The sequence below is a fragment of the Alligator sinensis genome, unplaced genomic scaffold, assembly GCF_000455745.1.
Source record: "Alligator sinensis unplaced genomic scaffold, ASM45574v1 scaffold670_1, whole genome shotgun sequence".
In the NCBI taxonomy this organism is placed as follows: domain Eukaryota; kingdom Metazoa; phylum Chordata; order Crocodylia; family Alligatoridae; genus Alligator; species Alligator sinensis.
Genome location: NW_005842297.1, coordinates 540988 through 563133, shown reverse-complemented (window position 1 = coordinate 563133; position 22146 = coordinate 540988). Strand labels below are relative to the sequence as shown.

At 44.9% G+C, this 22146-nt stretch overlaps 1 protein-coding gene across 1 annotated transcript in view; it reads right to left on the bottom strand.

Moving 5' to 3' along the window:
• The window catches only part of MAGI2 (membrane associated guanylate kinase, WW and PDZ domain containing 2), an 880265-nt gene that overhangs the window by 662549 nt on the left and 195570 nt on the right, over positions 1 to 22146 (bottom strand). The window contains exon 2 of the mRNA XM_025209602.1: positions 17154 to 17196. The gene's annotated coding sequence lies outside the window, so the exon portion shown is untranslated. The remainder of the gene's footprint in view (positions 1 to 17153; positions 17197 to 22146) is intronic.

Genomic DNA, 22146 nt, shown 5'->3' with positions numbered 1-22146 from the left:
AAGGCAACCCCCCCCCACCCCAACGGCCCATACCAATGGGATAAAGTTCTTTCCTGATCCCAAATATGGTGAGCAATCTGACTCGGAGTGGAGGGGCAAGACCCTCTAGCCAGGAAGCTCTGGTTTTGCTCTTAACAAGAGAATCAGGACACCCTGGTTGAAGTTTCCAGCCTTAGCTGTAGCCAACCCCCAATGCCTCTTGTGAGGCTTAAAAACACTTTCATATATTGCAGAACAAAGGGGGGGGGGGCAACCAGCAAAGCCCAGAAGCATGGGAAATACCCATGTTAGAAAATAGGCATAGCTATGCCTTGATCATTCCCAACCAGTGTCTGTCCAACCTCTTTCTGAACACCTTCAGTGCTGAAGAGTCCACACTTCCCTAAGCGGTCTATTCCACTGTCTCACTATTCTCACACTGAAGAAGTATTTGCAGTTATCCAGTCTAAATTGACTTTGGTGCAACTTCAAGCTATTGGTCATATGAGACAAAGATTAACATACAGAACATCAGAGCAAAAGCCACTACATCTAAATAAATGCAGTGCATCCAAATGCAGGATCTGAAATGATACAGCAGTACTATTTATACATGAGGCATGTTTTATTGATCCACCAATACCTCTGACACTACTAGGACATTAACAGTTCAAACCAGTATTGGGCTAATGACAGCTCGATCACCTAGTATTCTTAACAGCATAATAAACTATTGTGTTCCATAGTACATGACTTGATTTAAGTGCCCAGGACAATGCTTGTTTGCATTAACAAATTAGATTTCTTTGACAAACTGAAAGTGCACTTGGGTAATCAATGCTAAACCAACCTCTATTGTGAAATTAATTGCCAACTTAAATTTACTGTTTAAACATAAATTAGAAACAATCTCGCCTGTATTGATTGATCTATCTAAAAAAATTGCCCATGACTTTATCATTTTTAAGGCAGAACAACAAAATGTTAAAATGGAGAAAATGTAATTACAAATTACAAAGCATCTGGATAGATGGAAAATTTACAAAGCAGCAAAAATGATTGATGGATGAGAGATCATTGGGTAAAGTGGTTTCATTTACTTTACACTTTATGGACTATATTTACATTAGTGAAAGTGAAATGCCTAGTTAACTGGTGAATGGAGTACACAACTGAAATCAGTGAAAAGCATAAGTAATGGAAGTGCTCTGCGTACTGGTTATAGTGAGCTTGATACATGTATGAAAGTGAGCATATAATGTGGAACATATAATATGGTGGTCTGCAATAGCATACCCCAGTAGTCCCTTCCAGTCCCATAGCTTATGTTTTCTTGAACTCCTACTAAATAAAAAGAGATGATCCTAAGACTATTTTAATAAAGAAAAAAGGAAAAGATAATGTTGGGACTCAGTGTATAGTCAGACTTCAGTTTCTAAATGCTTGGAGGTCATGAGAAATATGTTTAAGAGAAAAAAAATCCTTAATGATATTTTTAAGTTTTAAAGGTTCACTTTCCTGCCTTAGTTTCCTGCTTTATGAGAAATGCTTGAAAGAGATCCATAGTTTTTCACACATTACCCTGAATGTAATAATTTTGCTATTCACAAAATATCTCCTTTCATTAATTGGTAGATGTATTCTTTTTGATATGCTATTCTGAGGCAAATGCGTTGTAGGAATCACAATATAAAGAAAAATCTTGCCCTTGGATAAATTGCTTTTCTGTTCAGAATCTTGTTTTTTCTGGAGAAGAAGAAATCAATTCCATAATGACAGATCATGTTGAAAGCTACATGGTAGGACAGAGTTTCTTGAGCTAGAAGCTGAACAGTACAACATTGGTCTGATCAGTCTGAAGGGGGAAAGACTTTATTTTCACTTTCTGTGCTCATTCTGTCTTCATCTCTCAACATGCATGGCCCTGTACATTACAGCCTATATAATACCACCAATGGAGAGTTAAAGATCTCTGAATGCTCTAATAAACACTTTAATTTCAGAAAATAGTCTTTAATAGAATCAAGTAAAATAAGATAACCAGGAGGAGGGGCAGGTTTCGAGGTTTCTACAGATACAGCATGATAGTGTAATGGGAAATTTAAAGCATGATGGGCTTACTCCAGTTTAAACTACAAGTACTTCTAAAGGAAAACAGTAGTTTCAATGAAATGACTAATTCCAATCACACAGACCAAAGTGAATGCGATTCCCAGTCTCATGAGAAGTTTCCAGTACCCATGCAGAAAAAAATTCTCTCACTGCTTAGAAGTCAGGGGTTGAACCTGCTCATTTTTACTGGTGTACATATGGACTCTCAGCATTGACCATGATGAAATGATACCAGATTCACACCAGTAAGAGCAGAACCTTTAATGTGTTTTTCAAAGTCAAGACACTTTTGTTGCTTGAGGACTGTAAGATAAAGCAGAAAGTTTTAGGGCTGTCTTCAAACAGTGGTTAACTCATTGTGGCCATGGACACACAAATGAGAACTCAAAAATCCCATATGCCCCAAGGAAGGAAACCAAAACCAAAAGCCAGCAATAAAATACTGAGGGCACATCATGCAATCCTACAGCTTAAACTGCAGTAAATTTGCCTACCAAAGAAAAAGTTCTCTCTCCCTCAATTCATGGTAATTTTTTCCTTGGGAAGAGATGTTTTTCTCTCCAGACAACTGTTAGTGTGCAGTTGCACTGAAGCCTCGTATAGACTTTTGCTTTGCGGTTCTCCGTCTTGGGACAACCCTCTTCATGAAGCCATGGCTCATGTCAGGATGATTGTCCAAGAATTTGCATGACAAAGTGCTGAGAAGCATATTTTCTATCATAGTTTCATAGTTTCATAGTTTTAGGGTCGGAAGGGACCTAATAGATCTTCTAGCCCGCCCCCCCGCCAGGGCGGGAGAACAACAAAAGAACCCTAAACAAAAAACGGGACTCAAATAGCACCACCTCCCTTGGAAGTTGGTTCCAGCTCCTAGCCGCCCTGACTGTGAAGTAGTTTTTTCGGATGTCCAATCTGTACCTCCTCTCCATCAACTTGTGCCCATTATTCCTTGTTATGCCAGCAGGGGCTAGGGGAAACAGCGTCTCCCCCAAACCCTTCTGGTTCCCCCTAGTGAGTTTATAGACGGTCACCAGGTCCCCCCTCAGCCTTCTCTTGTGGAGGCTGAATAGGTTCAAGTCCCGCAGTCTCTCACTGTAGGGTCTGCCCTGTTGTCCCCGGATCATGCGGGTGGCCCTCCTCTGGACCCTCTCCATGTTGTCCACATCCCTCCTGAAATGGGGCGCACAGAACTGGACACAATACTCCAGCTGCGGCCTGACCAGCGTCGCATAGAGGGGGAGGATCACCTCCCTGGCTCTACTCGAGATGCACCTGTGGATGCACGACAAGGTCCGGTTAGCCCTGCCAACCATGACCTCGCATTGTCGGCCCATGTTCATCTTGGAGTCAATAATGACACCAAGATCCCTTTCCGCCTCCGTGCTCTCAAGTAGGGAGCTCCCCATCTTATAAGTGTGCTGCTGGTTCCTACTACCCAAGTGCAGCACCCTGCACTTGTCCGTATTGAAACGCATCCTGTTCCTGTCTGCCCACCCCTGTAACCTATCCAGATCCTTCTGCAATCTCTCTCTCCCTGCTAGCGTGCTCACCTCCCCCCAAATTTTGGTGTCATCAGCGAATTTAAACAGGTTGCTCTCCACCCCAACATCAAGATCGCTGATGAAGACATTGAACAGCGCAGGGCCCAGGACCGAGCCCTGAGGGACTCCACTACCCACCTCCCCCCAAGTCGAATATGATCCATCCACCACCACCCTCTGAGTGCGACCCTTCAGCCAATCTGCAATCCATCTGACCGTGTAGGCATCTATGCCACAGTCGCCTAGTTTATTAATTAGGATGGGGTGAGAGACGGTGTCAAAGGCCTTGCTGAAGTCCAGAAAGACTACATCCACCGCGACACCTGCATCCATGGCCTTTGTGACCTGATCATAAAAGGCAATCAGGTTGGTCTGACATGATCTCCCCCTAATAAATCCATGCTGATTGCCCCTGAGCATCATCTCGGATGCCGGCCCATCACAAATGTGCTCCTTGATGATCTTCTCAAAGAGCTTCCCCAGGATTGAGGTAAGACTGACGGGCCTATAATTGCCCGGGTCCTCCCTTTTCCCTTTTTTGAAGATGGGGACCACATTAGCTACCTTCCAATCGTCTGGCACCTGGCCCAAGCACCACGATCGCTCGTAGAGCCGTGCCAGGGGCCCTGCAATAACCCCAGCCAGCTCCCTCAGCACCCTGGGGTGGAGAGCATCCGGACCCGCTGACTTGAACGCGTCCAGCCCCTCCAGAAGCTCTCTAACCCGGTCCTCCCCAACCTGAGGTCTGAAGGCGATCCCCTCGCGTCCGGCTTCTATCACAGCAGGGAAGTCCCGGTCCCTGCACAAGAAAACGGAGGTGAAGAATTGGTTAAAGAGGTCCGCTTTATCCTCTGACGCAACCACCAGATTGCCCCGCATATCCTGCAGGGGCCCCACATTACCCGGCGCCTTCTTCATCCTCCCAATATATTTGAAAAAGGACTTTTTGTTATCCTTAATCCTGGACGCTAATCCGAGCTCTATCTCCGCCTTGGCCTTCCTAACAGCCCGCCTGCAGGCCCGAGCAGAGGAGGTATACTCCTCTTTGGAGATTACACCCCCCTTCCACCGGGCGTACGCCACCCTTTTGGCAAGCAGGCATTCCCGGACACCCTTGGTGAGCCAGGGGGGCTTCCGGACACTCCTGCCCCCTTTGCTTCTTGTCGGGATGGACACCCCTTGGGCCCCGAGTATCGTTTCCTTAAGGAACGACCACTCCTCTTGGACGCTGAGTTCCTCTGCCCTCAAGGACCCCAGTTCCTCTCCCACTAATCTCCTCATCTCACTGAAGTTGGCCCTCCTGAAGTCTAGGGCTACCACCTTGCTGCGGGCCCTTGACACTCTACGCTGGATGGTGAATTCCAGCATGCGATGATCACTATTGCCCAGGTGGTCAAGAACCTGGAGGCCTCTTACCAGGTCGTCGCCTGCGGCCAGGACCAGGTCCAGCAGGGCATCTCCTCTGGTGGGACTGTGCACCTCCTGAATCAAGTGGAGGTCCTGCAACTCGGCCAAGAACCTCCTGGAGCGGTCCGTCCCGGCTGACTGCTCCTCCCAGCAGATGTCCGGGTAATTAAAATCGCCCATGACAACTACATCCCTTGCTTTTAGTGTCTCCGCAAGCTGGCCTGAAAATTCCCTGTCCAGCTCCTCCTCTTGATTGGGGGGTCTGTAATAGACCCCCACCGTCAAATCCCTCTCGCCTTGCCCCCCCTGGATCTTGACCCAGAGCACTTCAGCTTGCCCTTCCCCTGACCCCATTCTGCTGGCAGAGGATGTGTAGTGCTCCTTGACATAGAGTGCCACCCACCCCCCCTTTTCTGCCTTCTCTATCCCGCCTGTACAGCCTATAGCCCCTAATGTTAACTGCCCAGTCATGGGACGAGTCCCACCACGTCTCTGTTAACCCTACGACATCTGGATTTGAACTAAAGCCCAGTTGGATAATATTCTTATGGGATGCAACCACCACGGGAGTTACATCATTTCTTCTGCCTTCCTCCAATGAGAAAGGGAAGGGGAGCAGGTAAGGAGTGGTGTTTTCTTGTCCTCTTCTAAATTGAGGGTTTGGTCCACAACTGTACTCCTACTGGCCAAAGTCAATGTGTCAAGATCTGCAGGAGGCCCCTGCTACTGCAGTGCAGACTTGTGCTGTTATGGCTGGAGCATGGGCTTCCCACACATCAACTGCAGGAGCCACATGGTGTGGACTGCCCAGGGATAGCTAGTTTGGCTCCCCTACTAAACCGGTACCCATGGCTCATACCCCACTCATCTTCCTAAATAGCCACTGCTGCTGCCTCATGAAACAGGTCTTCTGAAGTTGCACTAGAGTTTCTTGTGGCAGTGGCTGACACAGGGCACCCCACTGATAGAGATGCCCATAGTGGTGGTGATGACAAGAAGCAAATGTTTGCAGGATAGGGGTCAGAGCAGGGGTGAATCCAGAGGGCATGCAGTAGTGTGGCTGGACCCACACCCCTTCAGACCACACTGCAGGAGCAGCAGCAGAGGATTTTAAGTTCCCAAAGCAGGTAAGAATCCTTGCCCACCCCCAGCACTTCTCCCTCCCCACCTCCCCCACCAGACCAGTGCCCCCAGCTATGCCGATAGCAGGGGAAGCTGCAGGACTGCTTCTGCCATGCTCCAGTTAGGCTGTGCATGGAATTGGACTTAGCCCTGAAGAGCAGCAATGGAAGCAGTGGCCAGTTTCCTCATCCCTGCCAGGTGCCCTAGGTGTTTCCTGCCAGCCAGAGAGCAGGTTCAGGGCTGGGGGACCTGTCTGCTGCTACTGCTGCTGCCACCAGTGCCCGGCTCCCTGTGTGCAACCACCACTGGGCCTATCACCATAGCACCAGGGGGCCACTTTGTGAGGCTCTGTAGCACTTGGGATAATCAGTAACCCTAACAGAAGAGTGAGAGATAGAAAGAAGGACTATTTCCAAACATCCTTAAGAAAGGGAGTATGTGCAAAGATGCTCTACCTTGTTGTGCAATGACCTGCTATTGAACAATGTCTCTGATGAATAAAATCTTTTTCTTCCATGGACAAGTGAAGGAAGAGGTTTTTGGTCAGATTCTTGAGCCCTCCTACCTGAAAACTGCAGCTGAGGATACCTTTGTGTGTTTTCCTTCACTAATTCCTCCTCACTTCCCATTTCTCAGTTGTTTTCTCCCTTTCTGAATATTCCTTTATGGTCATCGTCTCTGATATTTTACTCCACTCTCTCCCCTCACTGATCTTGCTGAGCTCTGAACTGACTCTCTCTTTCTCTGTTTCACTCCCACAGAAGCAGCAGGAACTTGTTCTGTAATCTCTATGCAGAGAGCAGCCTCTACTGCCCTCTCTAGTACTGCTGCAGCTGGTTACAATGCTTTTTTTTTCCAATTTATAAGACTCAGTACTGCTTCTGGTTGACTGCGGTGGCTGCAAGGTTAGGCATAGTAAGATAGTAACTTCAGGAGGGATGAGTGCTTCTAGGAGGAAAATAATCCTGCTGAAAGTTAACATATGCTCAAAGAGCAAAATTGGTCATTCATTCACCCTGGCCTTCACTTTCACCCCCACTCATCTCATATATCTTCATTAGCTGGAATGTATCACAGTCAACAATATGTATTCACAAATAAGGCACATTTGACAAAACAAGAGAATGCAGTTATGGTGCCAGAGGTGAGGCAGTTTCTTTGTATGCTATATAAGGTTGCAGCAGCAAAACTATATTAAGCACTGATAAGGTGCCTTGCACATTATGCACTGTATAGATTTTTGTAATAATTACCCAAAGGTAAGCTTTCCAATCCTGTCAGTTTGATACTGTTTTGTTAGCACTATTGGACCATAACACATTCACAACTAGTTCATTTAGTTAATTTGCACAAAGCAAGTGATTTTTCAGGTGTATATCACTGGGTAACCACACCTCAAAGCTCTTTACTATACCCATATGTATATTTATAGATAAAAAAAAAAATTTCCTCACTTTTGTGAATTCTTTTTTTTTAAATCATAGTGTTATATCTAAGTAGGCTTTCTATTCACTGAAGATATCCTACATGAAGACAAAATAAAGGTGGCAAGATAGGTTTGTCACAACTTAAGAACCAACTTCTAGGCTAGGGACAGACATTACACATCAACTGGTTTAAGTAAGCAGAAACTGGTTTAAACCTGTAACAGAACAGTGCACAGAAACCAGCTTGAGATAAACCTGGTTGAATGTAGTATCAGACTTAACTGATTTTGGTCACCCAGTTTTTGCAATGTCTGTCCCAGAGCCTTGGTTTAAGTTAAATGAGAGTCCCCCAACATCCTGGCATGCTCTCTGGGCTAGGCTGGGCTGGGCAGGGCCACAGCAGAGCTGGACCCTCCTCTCTGCTCCCTGGCCAGAGCTCCAGCAGACTTGTAGGCACAGCAGGATCTGCTGGCTTCCTCGTGCCCCCCTCTCACCGCTCAGTGCTTAAGCAGAGATCCCTTCCTCCTCTCTGCCACAGCACGGACTGTAGCCAGCATGTGGTATGCTAGCTAATGCTATGTCAGGCTCCGGCAGAGACTTCAGACACATTGGTTTCTGCCTGGCTTCCCCCCACCCCTCACTGCTCAAGCAGGAAATCCTCCCCCTCTCTCACTTCCTCCCATCTCCCACAGCAGGGACCCCAGCCCCTGGGACCCTAGGCATGTGGTATGCTAGCTAATGCCGAAAGGTGTCTGTGTGCATGTCTCTCTCCAATTCCACTGGGATAGGCAGACAGAACAGCGACTGCTTAGGGTTCTTGGAGCTAATCAACAGGTCAGCAGGTAAGTTGTTTAAGAAGTTTGAAGTCATGGAGAGAGGCTATTGTTTTGCTCATCAGGTGATAAAGACTGTTATCACCTCCCCTCACCCCCCGCTGGCTTGCTAACCTGTCAGTTTGCTGCAGACAGTATTGTTAGGTTTGACCTAGAAACCACTACACATAGCCCAAGCAAAAGTCTCTGTTCTGTAACTAATGCTCAATTGCAATGATAAGGAGAAGACAGTCTTAGATAAAGGAGACTTGAAAACAAAAACAGAATTAGTGGAGTAGGGCAAAGAGCTGATTTAAATATTAAGATTCACACCCCTAGGTGGGGAGAAAGTATGCTAATGAAACATACATGTATGGAAATGAGATACATAGCTAAAACACAGGTATAGAGACATGCTCAGTAAAGAACTCCTTGCGTCACTCCCTTATAACCAATTAGCAAACAAGAATGCTTATGAAGGTCCAATACTCCTGTATAAAAGATGCTCATAATTAAGAATCTGTGTGCTTGTTACGTGAAATTATTCCGCTTGCACCTTGTATTGCTAGCAATAAATCTTTATACTTTCACCCCTGGTATCTTTATTGGCTTTTGCATACCGGGCACGATCCCAGACTTGAGCTGGGGCTCAACAGTATGATGAAACAGGGAGAGAGACTGGAAAGCTCCATATCATCAACAGATGCATACACTGCATCTCTCCCCGCCACCTTAGAGTGCTAGCAGGGGGCTAGGGGCTGGCAACACGCCTGCCCTTTGAGCCGCCAGCAGGGAAAGGCCTGAGACCATGCAGGCATACCTCCTTAATCAGAGGTCCTGCTGGGGCCTGGCCACGCCCCCTTCAGCTCAGCACTTAAATAGAAGGGAGGGCTGCACTTGCACGCCCCAGCTTGTTGCTTGAGCTACACTGCATTTCCTCAGTCCAGAGAGAATATCTGTCCAGTTTCAAACCAGTTCAGTTTAGTCAGGTTAGAATAACCTGCAAAGATTGAATCAATTCAGACTCAGGCTTTTAGAATGTCTGTCCCTAGCCCTAATGCATAAGATAGTGAGATATATCTATGCTGGTATTTAGGGTTGACCCTAAGGGTCACCTCCAGCTAGCTTGAATCACATGAGCTGCTTCTTCCCATCTTTATTACTTTGTGGTGGAATTCCTAGAAGGTCTCTGCTTCCTAGAAGAGCTTCAAAGGACAAGAAGCAGTCCACCCACTATTCATCCCTCATTCTGTCCTTGGCTCTAATTTCAAGTAGTAGGGTGGGGTTCAGAAGGTCAAGTTCAGGAAGTCATGGGATTGCTGCTGGCAGACTTCCTGTATTGCCTGCAGCACCCAGGTAAGATCTGAGAATACTGTAAGTAAGATAGAGACTTTCACAGGGGCCCTGAAGTTCAACAGAGGATCTGTGGGTTGGTTGGCATGGTATAAGGGAATGAGCTAAAGGGGTTTTAACATAGATTATTGTCAGATTTGGGTCAGAAAGCAGCTCCAACCTGTCGTGGCATTCCCACAGACGGCACACAGAACAATCCTTTCCACTGCAGGGCAGGTTGTACAAGAGCTGGCTATGGCTACTATCCCTGCACCTCGCGTCCAAAGACAGCATGTACTTTATCTCAAGGAAGAGTGTAACAATAGGCACATTTTCCCTGCTCTCATGACAGCTCCAGGGGACACCGTATCTTTGTGAACTACAACACTGAATGCTTCTAGTGGGCCAATGCAGTCATGACTCAGAGCCACAGATGTTGCTCTCTGAGATAAGCATTTTATTAAATACTTTATACAGAAGAACAGGTGGATTATTTCCAAGGGGCTAGAGTTTGTGTGTTTGCTTCTTTATTTTCTATTTAACAACATAAGATTTCTTCAGAAAATGCACCTGGATAAAGTACCATATCCTGTGTATTCTATGAACAACCTGGCATTCTGAGTGCCTCCAAACAAGCATTGGGCTCAGAGGGTAGTAATCAATGGCTCAATGTCTAATTGAGAGCAGGTATAAAGTGGAGTTCACTCATGAGGTTCAACAAAGACAAGTGCAAAGTTCTGCACTTAGGACAGAAGAATCCCATGCACCGGTACAGACTGGAAGCTGATTGGCTGGGCAGCAGCTCTTCAGAAAAGGACCTGGGGGTAAAGTGGACAGTAAGTTGAATATGAACCAGCAGTGTGCCCTTGTTGCCAAGAAGGCTAATGGCATATTGGGCTGCACTGGTAGAAGTGTTGCCAGCTGATCGAGGGAAGTAATTATTCCCCTCTATTCAGCACTAGTGAGGCCACATTGAGAGTACTGTGTTCAGTTTAGGGCCCCCCAGTACAGAAAGGATATGGACAAATTGGAGAGAGTCCAGTGGAGGGCAACAGAAATAGTGAGGGGACTGGGGCACATGACTTATGAGAAAAGGCTGACGGAACTGGGCTTAATTTAGTTTAGAAAAGAGAAAATCAGGGCTAGGGACAGAAGTTACACACAAATTGATTTCAGTGATCAGAAACTGGTTGAAACCTGTAACAGAACAGAAGTTCAGTGCACATAAACCAGTTTCAAAATGGCTGAAACTGGTTTAAGATAAACCTGGTTGAATGTAGTATCAGACTTAACTGACTTGGGTTCCCCCAGCATCCCAGCATGCTTTCCATCCCCTAGTTGGATGGTGCTGTGTGCTCCAGCAGAGAAGGGTTAGGGGGTGGGGAGGGAGAGGCAGGGACTGACTCTCCCCAGGCAAACCCTAGCTGTGGTCTGGGGCCAGGGAGAGGGGTTAAACCCCGCTTCCACCAGTTCCCCTGAGTACTGAGCTGCTCTGCTAAAATTACTGAAAGTTTCTGCTGGCTGAGACTGGACTACAAATTCCAGAGGCACCTGGAAGCAGGAAGAAGAAGTGATGAGCAATCCCACAGGGTCCTGCTTCTGTGAAGCTGGAGTGCAAATCCCACAGACCTCAGGGGTTGCAGGAAGAGGAAGTGCCAGACAGCTGTGCTCTAGCACCCCCCTGAGCCACTGCATGGATGTGGCTGCATTTCCTGAATCAAAGGTAAATGTGTGTCTAGTTGTTTCTCAGTTTAATCTCTGCAGCTTAGACTGACTTGCAAAAATTGAATCGATTCAGCCTCAGGCTTTCTGACTGTCTGTACTTAGCCTGACAGGGGACTTAATAGCATCCTTTAACTACCTGAAGCGGGGTTTGAAAGAGGATGGAGCTAGACTGTTCTCAGTGGTGGCAGATAACGGAACAAGCTGCCATGGTCTCAAGTTGCAGCAAGGGAAGTTTAGGACAGATATTAGGAAAAAAGTCTCACTAGAAGTGTAGTAAGCCACTGAAACAGGTTACCCACAGAGGTTGTGGACTCCCCATCCTTGGAGGATTTTAAGACCTGGCTACACCAAGCCTTGGCTGGGATGATTCTGCTTTGAGCAGGGTTGGATTAGATGACCTACTAAGGTCCCTTCCAACCCTAAATGTCTATAATTGTCAGGTAGGTAAAGTTAAACTGCTGGGCCTAATTTTATTTCTTTAATTGGAAAGACTTGTGTCCTACAGGAAGCAATGAGTCTGCTAGTTCAAAGTACATGACTAGGAGTTATAAGACAAGAATGTATTTCCCCCCCTGCCACTGACTTAACACGCAGCCTTAGTCGGTTTACTTGCCCATTTCTTGTTTCAGGTTTCCCAATTTGTGAAATACATTTCCACTTCTGTAAGCATTATGCCAACTTCCAAATAAAGGAGGTATGTGAATGCAAAATGCTATTTGTGTAGGTAGCCTGAGCAGGGGGGATTAGAGCCTTCTGCGTGTCAGCAATAAAATACTTTATACAACCTCCTCCACAAAAGCAGCATAGAGCATGTTATAATCAGTAAATTAAAATGATCAATATTTTTAGGAAACCTGAGAGCAGTAGAAAATATGTTTCCTCAGTTTTGTTTTAAATGCTGAGACAATGGGCAGTTCAGACAGTAATAGGCACTTACTTCCAGTCAGGAGCATAGTTACAGAATGTCCTAGCTCCCAATGTCTCAAGGTAACTAGGATAAAATACTGTACCTGCTGAATCTGCAGAACATAACAGCACAGCAATCAGCATATCCCAACCTGCTTTGGAAGGACCAGGCCAACTATTCTGCAGCACATCTGCTGACAACAACTTGTGTTGGGAAAATGGAATCTAAAATGAACAGATTTTCCTGACTATTTTAATGGGTTTAAACATCCAACCACCCAGAGGATGAACAAGGTAAGCTCAGTCTCAGAACAGATCTCCCTTCTGTTTCTGTATGGCAGATTAAGAACTAAGATAGTTAGTCTATAAACTCACTAGGGGGGACCAGAAGGGTTTGGGGGAGACCTTGTTTCCCCTAGCGCCCCCCGGGATAACAAGGAACACCAGCCACAAGTTGTTGGAGAGTAGGTTTAGATTAGACATCCGTAAGAACTACTTCACAGTTAGGGCGGCTAGGATCTGGAACCAACTTCCAAGGGAAGTGGTGCTGGCTCTTACCCTGGGGGTCTTTAAGAAGCGGCTCGATGCCTACCTGGCTGGGGTCATCTGAGCCCAGTTTTCTTCCTGCCCAGGCAGCGGGGTCGGACCTGAAGATCTGCAAGGTCCCTTCCGACCCTACTTCTATGATTCTATGATAGAAAATGTGACAATCCTTAAAGGTTTACAAGATTAATCCAGAGGTTAGTGAAGTAAGTGAGACAAACAGATCCTCCATGACACATGGTTACTTCTCTTACTGCAACTCTGCTCTTTAGAGGACTGCTCTATTGCGTCTTTTGGTCAGCAATATAAAGCCTAACAGAGGCACCCAGGAAATACTCATACCATCAGTGAAAATACAAGCACAGAAACTTCCAGTGGCATGGATCAGGAAATGGAATCCGATAGAGATCATGAACTAACCTCACAGAAGCTGTAAAATTTGTGTGTGGGTTTTGATTATTCTGAATCTCAATCAATATTGCAACTCAGCTAAGTATTTCCAAAGCACTGACCACTTTTGTATTTAACTCCAACCAAATCATATAAAAACACAGTCAACCTGATGGACTGTACTCCTCACCTCTCCTTGTATTATGTTGTTAGACCACAAAGAAATAGTGTAATATATCATAGATCTTAACTGATTCCTTATCTTTAGGGATGCTATGCCATTCTTCATGCTATCAGTTATGGAACAGATAGCTCTCTCGTTTGGCAACATGAGAAAACTGATAGAGCTGATGGACGGCTTCATTTCTGAGGAAAAGGAATTTCAGTGGAAGGTCTGCTACAGAAGAAGCCAAGCCCCTGCAAGTTACCATTTGAATATAGTTAGGTCAAAGGCCTACCATAGCTGCCATAAGGACTGAAACAGCCTATTTGGCAAGTCTGTTCATTGAGACTTCTGAAGATCAACAGGCTAGGGACAGAAATTACACACAAACTAACAGAAGTGATCAGAAACTGGTTCAAATCTGTAACACACAAGTTCAGTGCACATAAACCTCTTTCAAAGTGGCTGAAACTAGTTTAAGATACATTTGGATGGATGTAGTATCAGACTTAACTGATTTAGGTTAAATCATTTTATTGAACTTCTGTCCCAGATCCCCTCCAGATTCAAATTAACTCACAGTCCCACAGCACCCCAGGATGCTGTGTACCTTCCCTGCAAACTCGCCTTCACAGGGTGGGGAGCTAATCTTGGCCCAAGTTGTCTGCTCCAGCCAAACAGGGAGGTGTGCGTTAGCACCCCCTGGTTTCTGGCCTGGGCTACTGTGGGCATGTGGCTGCATTTCCAAAATCAAAAGTGAACATCTATTCACTCAGCATAATCTATGCAGCTTAGACTAACCTGAGAAAATTGAACCGATTCAGCCTTGGGCTGTTTGACTGTCTATACTTAGCCCCTGAGTTCAGTATTGGACAGAGAGCTAATGCAGTGAAAAGAAAACTATATTCTTGCGATCCTAGGGTACCTAGCAGATGGCTTGTACGTTGTCGAGACAAAATGAAAATCTTCACAACCATTAATATGCTCCAAGCAATTCCGACCCCCTAGAAGACCTAAATATTTATTTGCGAATTTGATGCAGTCTTTGTTTCCTGTTATTTAGTGCATGCTGTTATAATTTATGCCATGTCTTTTCAAGTACTGTAACTATAATAATTTTTCCCACTGTACTTCATTGTCATTTACTTATTTAACTAGAAGTAGAGGTTGACTGGGAGATACAGCTTTTATTGTGCTGTGCTCACCCCATTGCAAGGTTTTTCATGACCAGGTCTACTCACATTCCATCACCTTGAGGCTATGTATATTTCTGTCAGTGAAGTTTCTTACAGCTGAAAAATTTAACTCTTAGATTTAAGGAATGATTCCCACACAGGCTTTGTTTGTTTGCCTGTTTTTAGACAAGTCACAAAAATTAGAAAAATCTAGTGATAATTAGGGAGGTTTTAAACCAAATGAAGTCCAAAACCTCAATTTGTCTTCCTCACTCCCTTATTTCCTTGATACAGGGAAGGCACTGAAGAGGAACTCTAACTATTCCTCCTGTAGGGTCATCCGACCTGCATATAGTAAAGGTCCATTCCTATTTCCCCTGCCATCACTAAGCAGTTTGTCACTGAATTTAGTGGAAGCAAGATTTGTTCCTAAACCCTAGTAATCCTACTTCTTTTTAGAACAACTCACAAACTTTTTGCCTTTCAATTATTTTGGCCCTCAGTACAGTCACACTTTTCTCAAGCAATTTTAGCACTTAAAATACAGGATTTTCAGGCAGATTCAGTAGGGAATACTTGGATCACAACATGTTTTCTGCTGTGCACATCTTGTGGCAGGCACACTTTGTCACTTACAAGGAGCTTCCTGAATTCCTGGGCATACTTTCCACGCAACCCATGTCCCTGGCATTTACTTTTCACTCCATCAGGAGAAAAACAAGGGGGAGGGAGGGAGTTGAACCTCTTAGACACAGACACACGGAAGAAGCAAAGTAACAGAGGATTGGTTGGAACAAACAAAGACATCCTAGGTGAGGGCCAAGCTGCTAGACTGAGAAGGAAACAGATGACTTGAGAGGAGACAGGGGTAAGAACCTGAGGCCAACTGATAATTTAACCAGGTTCAAAAGAGGATTTGACAAATTTATGCAGGGAAGGTCCATCAGTGGTTGTTAAACATGACAGTTGGGGCTGCAACCTCCAAATGAGGACTTATAGGCCTCTAAATACTGGAAGCTATACAGATAGGGGACACATCAGGTTACACAGGCCCTGCATAAATACTCTGTCACTGTGAGATATAGGACACTGGGCCAGATGAACCTGTGGTCCGACCTATTATTGCATCTATTATGTTCTTATACAGATGACAGAAATATTTGATGTGCTTGCTCAGCAAAATGATTTCCTGCCTTTCATCAAACAATTTGGGGTACCTTTGATATGCAGATCAGAATAAACCATCCTGTCTTCAACAAACACTGGTGTTGGTGTTCCATTTTTCATTACATAAAGGGGAATCACTAATACTCAGGTACATGGTCCAGTCTAGTAAGGAAAAGCACTTCTGGATTTGGAATGAACTATGAATGCATGCCTGCAATTCTCTTTAAAAATACAGAATAGTGAAAATTTTGTTTATCACATCAGTTTTAGTAATTCCATGGGCCAACTTTTGCTCTCTCTCGTGTTGGTGTAATTTATGCCAAAAAGTTTAAACTTGTACAACTGAGAACAGCATTTGGCCCCTTATGCCTATTTACTTCATCTTGCAGTCGTGGAACATATGATTTTTGTAAGGGCATTTGTTACTGAAGATAACAGAGCAAATGGAAATTGTTGGGCTGTTTGCTGAGTCTACCAGGCAGAACACAGACAATTGCTGCTTTGACTTTTTCAATGAAAATGTAAATTTGTTAGCCTGGTAGAATATGGTCCAAATTCTTTTCTCAAACTAGTGTAGCTTCACTGAGAACAATTTAATGCCTCCAGATTAACAGGACTGTAGGTGAGTTTAACCTATGTTTTTAGCCAGGGAGTGTACTTGCACAGCTCATAGAAAATGACCATCAGAAATTAAGTCTCTAGAGCATCACCATATTTTTTCTCTACTTTCTTTCCAGTCCACCTCCATTCAGCGTACTAAAATTACTCCTATAATCCAAAATGTATCCCATATCTTATCACAATGCTCCTGATACAGCTTTAATTTAGTATGAAAAAAGATGCCAATATTTCCTTTCCCATTTCTTAAATTGGAATTTTATTATTAATACCGCCTATATGAACAACTGTTTATTACAACCACAGTGATAGTACCAGGACTACAATTTGGGTCCATCTAGCGCAGAGGTTCCTAAACTTTTCGGAACCCTTCCAGATTTACCAGCTGCCCACCTACCCCTACCAGCATACATTTTATATTTTAACCCTTTAAATGCCTGTTCATATTATAATGAAAATTAAATCCACCATTACATCATTCCTCTCATGTACCCGCCAGAGATGTCTTGCACACCCCAAGGGGTATGAGTACCACAGTTTGGAAACCCCTGGTCTAGTATATTTGGATTGTGTTTATTGCCTTTTTCTTTCTGAAACAATTTATTTGCCTTCACTGGATCATTTAAAGCAGATTCCTTCAATGTGTTTCATTAGGTTTGAAAGCTAGCGTGTTCTTGCTCAGCATTAGGCTCTCACTGTTTAAAATTATAAAAAAAAACACACCTGGAAATCACCTTGGATGGCTCTCACTTTTTTGAAAGGTGCATCTGTACTGTCCTGCTTTAAAAAAATATGGTCAGTCTGATTTAGACACACAACATTTCTATATCATGCATTACTCTTTGTCTGATGGTACTCAAGGAGGGTTTTTTTTCCCCTTGTATTCTCTGTTTTCTTCTTACATTTCTACACTGTAATTGCATCAATTTCCATGAAGCAGCCCATTTACTTCAAGCAAATTATCTACATTTATAAAAGCAGTAATCAGATCTACATGCAGTGTAGAAGGTCTATCGTTCCCCCGGAGAAGCAAAATCATATTATGCACCCAAGCTTTTAGTTCTATGAAAATCCAACAGATGGGCAAGTAACATTGGGGGGCTTTATAACCCTTCTAAGACAACCTGGTTGCTAACCACCACCTAAGAGGTAATGCCTCTTTTACTGACTAAATGACACAACATTTGTGTCATTTGTTTCCATGGTGGAGGCTTTTAAAACTATTGCTTTCTTACGGTAAATCATAATTTATACAGACTTGTGTCTGTAATAATGCAGACACAAGTAACTTAAAATGTGAAGGAAGTGAAGGCATTTTATATTTTCAGTGATTTTTTTTTCTTCTGAAGACAGGTTATTAGGCATTCATCAAACAACTTTGGTTGAATTACCTGGAGAATACCCCTATAACTCAGTACGTCCCATAGCCACCCTTTCCATCCCATATTTTCCCTGTTTTTGTGCAAGTAGCTCATTCTAAGACACTCTATTCTCCTAAAGAAGCAGCTTCCTCCTGAGTCACCTCCTATGCCATGAATCAGATGGTATGGGTTGTTACTGAGGAACATGGCCAAGCTCTGCCCCCTTCTGTCACCTTACACATACACCGAGTAACTGAGCTTCTCCAAGAACACCCTGCCTCTGCTGCCCACTGATTTTATAAACTGAACCCTGAATTGAGGAACATAAAATGCTGCTGCTGTGGCATACTCAATAGCCATTTGATACAGGAATCTCTTCAATAAGCACACTCATAGTACAATAAAAGCAGTGCATTCCCCCCTACTACTCCCCCCCATTGTCTAGTAGTATCTGAATGCAAGCTTTTCCCTTGAATAAGCACACACTTCTTTCAACAAAGGTAGCTTTATCCTTTCAGAAATGGATTTCTATTCCAAGGATTTGCAGTTATACCTGTCAATTTCCCTAACACCTGGATTGCATTTTCCTCCTTTACAGTAGATGGTACATTAAGACACATGCTTTTCAGCCCACTTCTCTAACTCCATTAACAGTGAAAGGAGCAACATTATTAGCAGCATTTCTCTGACCCATTTGTAATAAACGTTTCTTGTCTAGGCAGTAGTACTGGCGCAGGTTCTGACTTCCAGGCAGGATCTGTCCGTACTACCATCCTCTGTCAGTGGAGCACAGATTTAAAGGGAATCACACTGAAATGACCAGCCAGACACTATCAGTGAGAACGGCAACTGGAACAAACAACAATACAGGAAAAATGCATGGCTACTCAGAGACCATCTTCCCGGGACTAGGAAAAAGATATGGAGCCATTTTTCACTAGGTTCACAAGAAAATGTCAGCACACAGCTGCTCGTGCACTGTCAGATTGCATCTTAATTTGGCCAAAGGGGAGCCAGGCAGTCACCCCTCGCAGACAAATTTTAAAGGGCCCATTACAAATCTGATTTATTGGTTGCTAAGAATCTCCCTGCTACGGTCTGCAGAGCTGGTGTGACAAGGAGCTGAATTTCAGCTGGAGAGAAATAGATTTTCCTATATGTGATTTAAATCATCTGAATTCAATATTTCTTAGGCACCAGTCAAGCACTTCCCCCTCCCCCCCCCCCCCCCCCACTTCTTCCTAGTACCTCCAGGCAGTTTACTTCAGAATGAAGCAGAGCATTAACCTGTGCACAATGGGTACTTTGTATGCCAGCCTCTTGCTACCATTAAAAGAAAAACAAAAACCAGGGAACGCTTTCTGTTCAGAAAGACAAGGGAAGAAAACATGTTCAGAAACAAAAGGAATGCATCCACACAGCAAGGGAAACAAGATATTACCGGGACTCGTATTAGATATTCAGACATTTTAATATAACAATAGCTATGGTACGATAAACGCATGAAACTGAGAAATATTAACTGCTTTCCTTTTTCAGCCCTGTTTCATTTTGTCAGGAAAGAAAGAAATTCCCAGCGTCTGATGAAAAGCAAGAGAGTGTAGGAGTCAGATGCATTTGGAATTGCTGAAGAAATACCATTCAAACTTGCTCTGCTTGAACTACCCATTGTTACCATTCAAACAATGTACACCAATAACCGCAGTTCAACTTCCAATCATGCCAACATTACAAGAAATTCCAAAAGTCAACAGCTCTTTCATTTCCAGAAACACAACAATCAAAGCCTCCATTTACAGTCTCCCTGGCACAATTTTAACTGCATGAAAGCTGTCATCTCACAATGAAACGTGCGTTTTGTCTTATGGTCTGGTCCTTTCTTGCAAGAACTATTCCAAACAAAGACAACACCAAAGACAACATGCAGAAATGCTATAAGCCGAGTCAGACTCAGCTCAAGTTTGGGTTCAACATCTGGTTGAATATGGTAGTGCCTCTAATTTTTGGTTTTGTTTTATGGGGTTTTAAACCCCACCTAATCATTTGAACTGACCCCTCATCAGGTCCCGGGTCACTGACTCACTGCTCTATGAATGGAGGCAAAAAAAGACAGAAAGAGACACAGAGTCTTATCCCACCTTTCCATGGTGCTCAGCCAGTCTGTCTTCGCATGATCTGCAAACCACCTGTACTGATCCAACCCATTCTGAGGGGAAAAAATATCTTCCTGATAGATGTAGTCTCAGCTGTGCTTTGATTTTTCAGCACGGATGTCTAGAATTTTCTGCTAAAGCCAGACACAGAAACACAAAACTGCAGCTGAGCTCTTTTGTTTTCCCTCCTCTCAAAAGATGAAGCAGCACTCCCCCCCCACACGCATCTCTCCCTCTCTCGCTTTCTCTCTCCACCCCCACCAGCAGCCTAACTCCGCTCCAGTTTAGTCAGGGTCCTTTACATTTCTCAGCAATGATGACCTACTCTATCCCCATCCCTACCTATTACTTTTGAATTTTCTCAGTGAAAGGGTATCTCTAGGTGGCAGTCAGGTGATCCTTCTGTTAAAAGCAGAAAGGACGCTGATGGAGCATTTGAGTCTGTGGTGTTTTTCAAAATACCCATTTACATTACAAAGCAGGAAGAAAAATATAGCTCTGAGGAGATCATTAGGCATTTTTCTGCTTTTGAATTCTCCCTTAGCAATCAACAAAAGCCAGCATGGTGTAAAGAAATGTAATTAAACTTTTTCAGTGTTAATAATCACATATGGTTTGTATACCCTGCAACTCCACAATATTTAAAACTAGCAGATGAATCATAGACCAATACAGCTATTTTTCATATTAAGAAACAGACACCATCCTGATTCAATACATTTCTTTATGGCTTCTCAACGTTATTTTTCTTATAACACATGAAGCTGAAAAAAAGGAAGAATAAACAACCTATTTGTAAGGAAAATATGTCCTTTACTTGATTATTTATGCTGTAATTTCAAGTAACTTTGACCCAAGGGCTACATAGTATAACCCCAATTGTCTAAACCTTGGCTTCCTGCTGGCAGACTCCTCCAGGGCTACACGGGCTGAAGCTATTCTTCTGTGGGTTCTTCCATCTTAGACTTTCTGCAGGAGTGAAGTTCTGGGTCACCAGAGTCCTCCAGAGTCCCATATATTAGCAACATCCAGAAATCTTCCAAAATCTTTGTAAAAATGGGGTTGACATTCAGGTGTGCATGTATGCATGCATGTATGTATGTGTATGTGCACATACATGCATTTGTGTGCGCGTATGGGTGCACAAAGAGGCAACTTCATTATTTTTTTAAGGAGTGAAATTCTGGCTTAAATTAAGTCAAGTAAATCATCGTCCTTATTTAAGTTAAAACAGAGACCCCCCCCAACATCCCAGCATGCTCTGCAGTGCTGGGCTGTGCTGTGCTCTCTGCTCCTGAGAGCAGGGCTGGCCCCGCCCCTCTGCTCTCTAGCCTAGCAGGAGTGGGGGTGTGGCCAGACACCAACCTGCCATGGCCCCCTGAGGCAAAGGGGGCAGGGAGGGGGTGTATTCTTCCCTCTCTCCCTTATCCCCCTAGGGGACCCTAGCCGGGGTGTATCTGGCCAGGGTGTACCAGCCCCTGGCAGGCATCCCCCCCACCTCGCTGCTCCAGCAGTGGTGGTGGGGCATGGCCAGCCCCATCTGCAGCCTCAAGCAAACTGGGATAGAGGAGGTTTAATTCCCCCCGTCCCACCAGCAGGGAGCTAGCCCAGGACAGAGCATGAAGCCTGGGGAGCAGCTCCTGCCTGGCAGCCCCTTTTACCTCCCAGAGAGCAGGGGCAGCGCCAGCCTCTGCAGCAATGTGCATGGCATGGGCTCGTCCCCTCAGTTTCAAGCCCTATAACCTGTATCCCCCAGGCACCGAGCTCGACACACCCTGCTCACTGTTCTCCCAGCCACCATCTTCACTGCTTGCACCCAGTCAGGCAGACCCCAGCTAGGGTCCCTGCCAGTGGGACTGGGAAGGGAGGGGGGAATAAACTCATCTCTGCTTGCACTCCTGGGGGGCCATGACAGAAGCTGGTGCCCTGTCTAGGTCCCCCCTCCCCTGCCCAGTCCAGCAGCAGGGGTGGGGGAGTGGCCAGATGCCGTCCCAGCATGGCCCCCTGAGATGAAGGGGGCAGGGAGGTGGTTTATTCCTCCTTCCATCCCCTCTCCTCCCAGGGGACTGCAGCCAGGGTTTGCAAGCCCCAGCTGCTGGCTCTGCTGCTCACACCTGGCCAGGCAAACCCTGACTGGGATCCCCCGTTGGGAGAGGGGACAGAAGATGAAATAAACCCCTTCCCCACCCCTTTCACCTCAAGGGGCCATACTG